Genomic DNA, 5,000 nt, shown 5'->3' with positions numbered 1-5,000 from the left:
TTTTGTGAGTGTAAGAGTGTCGAAAAGTTAACGCCCAAGAGAGTTGCGGGCTGGAGCTCTTTAAAGAAACTCAAAAGAGTTCCTATGGGTTTCTCTTTGAGAAGAAGTTTTCCTGCCTTGCATCATCAAAGAGATATCTGGATGTAGGAGTTAGCCTACACGCCAACGACAGACTTTGTGTCTGAAATCTGTGATGCAAATCACTTCCACTTGGGACATGACTTTGGCTTGTAAGTTTACAAGCAAACTACAGTCCTATACTCTTCATTATTATCAAATATTTGCAGTCAGGTCTTAAAATGACGTCCTATCTGCAGTAATGTTCATAAAGGGCTTTAAAATAGGAAAAAAGATGACAAAAACAACTTGTAGCGGTGAAGCTGATTATCATTCCCCTTTTTTTCCCTTTGTATATCTTGTCTCAAAAATGCACAGGCTTGGATAGACGGTTTCAATTTGTTTTGAGCCAAGGGACTGTAAAAGTCATACGGTTCGGCTTATTTCGTACGAGTGTGCGGGGAAAGAGTCAGATTCTCTCTGACGTTTTGACAGACACTTTGAGCTTTCATGTCCTCCCCGGAGTCGAGGCGTGCGTGGGATATTGCCGCCTAGCATCGATTTCGTCTGGAGGAGTTTGCCAATAACACATGACGCGATAAGGCCCGAACGGACGTACGGAAGTCACACACCCATGTCAGATCTCATGTGTGAGAGGGTGTGTGTGTGTGTGAGAGAGAGAGAAAGATGAGTATGTTTTATTTAAATGATTTTGTTAAGGACACCCAGAGAGAAATGAATACACAGCTTTTCAACATGTGCAGGCCCCATTTAAATATGATTTCCATAGAGTGTGTGTGTGTGTGTGTTTGTGTTTGTGTGTATTTGAGTGTTTGTGAGTGTTTGTGTGTGTGAGTGTGTGTGTGAGAGAGGGAGAGAGAGAGAGAGAGAGAGAGAGTGTGTATCAAGGGGATTCCGTACACAATCAAAGTCCCCATCGCCACCACCCCCACCGCCACCAAACACAATGCTCCCGCTCGACCCTGAAAACAATCCCGTGACGTTTTCTAGCGTCTGGCAAAGTGATCAACTCATTAAGGCTCCTGTAGCATTTAGGAGACCCTGGAAAATTATTCATATCGGCCTCATCAAATATTTACTGGTCCCTTCTCCCTTCCGCTCCGGACGCCAGACACTTGCTCCGAACCGCTTGGCCAGGTCTCCGGAGTGTTCTCATCAGACGTGACCGACAAGCAAATGCAGTCGAGGAGAGGAGAAGAGAGGAGAGGAGAAGAGAGGACAGACAGAGCACATTTGGGACAGACGGAGAGTGGTTTGGAACGCAGGATGAAGGAGGAGATTGGAGGGATTGAGGAGGAGGAGGAGGAGGAGGAAGGGGGTGTTTTTTTGGCAGGTGGAGCAGTATGACTGTTTGGGTGGGTAATATTGAGTGTGAGTGTGTGTGTGTGTGTGTGTGTGTGTGTGTGTGTGTGTGTGTGTGTGTGTGTGTGTGTGTGTGTGAAAGAGAGAGTTAATCAGGCATATTACAAGCATATGTGTTTGTGTGCATGTGGCTATGTTTGAATTAACGGCCTGAAGTGTCTGAGTTATTGCATATGAAAAGCAAATCATACTGCTGGATCTCTGAAACCAGTGTGTGTGTGTGTGTGTGTGTGTGTGTGTGTGTGTGTGTGTGTGTGTGTGTGTGTGTGTGTGTGTGTGTGTGTGTGTGTGTGTGTGTGTGTGTGTGTTTTAGTGGGGTCCAGGGGCACTCTTCATCATGAGATTTACAACCTAAAGCACCACAGGCGCCTGGCAGCTAATGCCAACGGCTGTAATGAAGGACACTGCAGCAACCAGCAACTCACTTAAGACGGGCTGTGTGTGTGTGTGTGTGTGTGTGTGTGTGTGTGTGTGTGTGTGTGTGTGTGTTGGGGTGAGTGTGTTTGTGTGTGTGTGTGGGTATGTGGGAAGGGGGGGTGACTGCCTCCTTGCACTCTATTCATTTCGGCTAAACTTCCTCCATCTCTGCCCCCTCCCCTTTATAGGAGCTAGACAGATCTATTTAGATGACACCCCCCCCCCCCCCCCCTACCCACCCTCTTTCTTCGTCCTCGCTTTTTGGTAACTCCTGTAAGTAGACCAAAAGCCATCTTTTTATCATCCTCTACTTCAAATGGGATGATTCTATAAGAGCTCATTCCTTTAACTAACTTTCTCTCCCCCCCTCTCTCTATATATATATATATGTGTGTGTGTGTATACATATACATTTATCTATCTAACTAACTGTCTCTTTCCTCTAGTAAGCTTTAGGAGGAATCTCTCTCTCTCTCTCTCTTTGAGAACTGATATACCGAATCTGTCAGCCGTCAGGCCCACAACATGTCTTTTCCCCTTTGCCTCCGCCCTCTGTCTTTCTCTCTCTCTCTCTTTCTCTCTCTTTCTCTCTCTCTTTCTTTCTCTTCCTCGTCTCTCCTCCCTCAACGCCATTTGGCTGTCAGAGTAAATTAAGCGGGAGTTTCATCAACTGATTCCAAAATAGTCTTTTAATTCCTCTCTAAAACCCACGACCAGGCCCCTTTTAAATCTCCTTTTACGACTTGACACCACGTCCACTGATATTATCCCCTTTTACTGGCGTGCGGTTTCGCAGGAAAGTCCAGGACACGACCAAGGTTATGAAAACCATCATTGTGATGAATGGAGCTTTTTCCACTGCAGTTAGCCCACAGAGTACAGTCGTTGGAGTTGACCGAACTCGTAATGATTGGTCCAAACAAGTTGTAAACAAGTTTAGTGAATGAGGTAAACAAGTTAAGTAAGCGGAGCTAATAGTAAACGGTTGCACTTTACTTGAAGGTGTCTACATGAGAGTGACATGACACTATCATGAACGTGTTATAAACATTATCAACATAAATGTGTATGGCATAATGCTTCTGTCATTAAGTGTCATACGTTATTTGTCATGACAAGTTTGGGTTAGGGTTCATGTGTTTATGACAGTGTCATGTTACTTCTATGTAGATCCCTTCAAGTAAAGTGTTTCCAAATGAACTGGAGTGCATTTTAAAGAAAATGCTTGTGCAGTGTGCAGATGCATAAAAAACTGAAAGTTGTTGTTGATATAGTTGATATACACATTTTAGTTAGATTGGAGACCAAGGAGAAAACTGTCTATCTATCTATTTATCTATTTATCCATCCATCTGTCTATCTATCTATCTATCTATCTGTCTGTCTATCTATCTATCTATCTATCTACACGTGAATAAAATCGAAACTGAAAGTTGCAGTTGATATATTGATACACCTTTTCCACAGTTAGATTGATGGAGACCAAGTTGACCAACTTGGTATCTATCCATCCATCTGTCTATCTATCTATCTATCTACTGTACACGTGAATAAAATCTAAACTGAAAGTTGCAGTTGATATAGTTGATATACACCTTTCCCACAGATAGATTGATGGAGATTGCGTCCTTCTCCTCTTGGCCCTGCCCTTCATGTCTTTCTCTGAGCTTGGGGTCATCACAGGAAACAGAGAGCCTCAAGGAGCTTGAAGATCTCCAACCCATGACCCATAATAGAAACCCTATGAGGCCCCTCACCACCACTGCACCCACCGCACCATTTCTCTCCACCAGCTTTCTAGCTCTCTCCACCAGCTCTCTCCACCAGCTCTCTACACCATTGCACCCACCGCACCATTTCTCTCCACCAGCTTTCTGGCTCTCTACACCAGCTCTCTCCACCAGCTCTCTCCACCAGCTTTCTAGCTCTCTCCACCAGCTCTCTCCACCAGCTTTCTAGCTCTCTCCACCAGCTCTATCCACCAGCTCTCTACGCCAGCTTTCTGGCTCTCCCCACCAGCTCTATCCACCAGCTCTCTACGCCAGCTCTCTCCACCAGCTCTCTCCACCAGCTCTCTCCACCAGCTCTCTACACCAGCTCTCTCCACCAGCTCTCTCCACCAGCTTTGTCCTTCATGGGCCTCTTTCTCATCTTCTTTCCTCCGCACTAGAGCGTTGGGATAGTGTTGTCAGTGGGGGGGTCGGCTGAGAGGTGGGAGTGGGTGGTGGTGGTGTGTGTGTGTGTGTGTGTGTGTGTGTGTGTGTGTGTGTGGGGGGGGGGTTGTGTGGCTACGTGGGTGTCTCCAGTAGAGGGTGAAGATCTTCACCAAGCGGACCAGGAAGAGATGAGATTTGCTTTGAAGTCCCTTCGGCACTGAATGGAATGTACCTGATAATGGTACACACATGCGCACGTGGGCGCACACAGACACACACACACACACACACACACACACACACACGCACGCACATACACACACACACACACACACACACACACACACACACACTCACACACATTCTAGGTTGGATGTACTCACTGTAAGGTCTTGACAACAGCAATCTGAGAGTTACCCTTGTGAATTGTATACATTTCTTTAGATAGAGACTTGGGAGGGGTATATGATTATAACCACCATATCTATTACCTCACCTCTCTATCAAACACACACACACACACACACACACACACACACACACGGATACACATGAGCAGACACAACCTCTATTACTTCATCTCTCTGTCTGTCTCTCTCTCCCACACACACACACACACACACACACACACACACACACACACACACACACACACACACACACACACACACACACACACACACACACACACACACACACACACAGAGACAAAGCGCACCTTTGGTTTTGCGTTCCAAGCACCATCCATCAATCCCAGTGACAAGCAATAGGTGCCATTTCACCCACCACCCTCACCACTGTGCTTGCCAGGAAAACAATTTCCATTTGTGCTAAATGGATGGAGAGAAGCGAGAGAAGCCAGAGAAGAGAGGAGAGGAGAGGAGAGGAGAGGAGAGGAGAAAGCAAGGGGAGCGGGCAGAGAGGTAGATTGTATGAACGAGGGAGGAGATGGCAGAGAAGTGAACGAGGGAACCAGGTAACCAGGTG

The sequence above is a fragment of the Sardina pilchardus genome, chromosome 22 (genome assembly GCF_963854185.1).
Source record: "Sardina pilchardus chromosome 22, fSarPil1.1, whole genome shotgun sequence".
Classification (NCBI taxonomy): Eukaryota; Metazoa; Chordata; class Actinopteri; order Clupeiformes; family Clupeidae; genus Sardina; species Sardina pilchardus.
Note: the sequence above shows the minus strand (reverse complement) of the source record.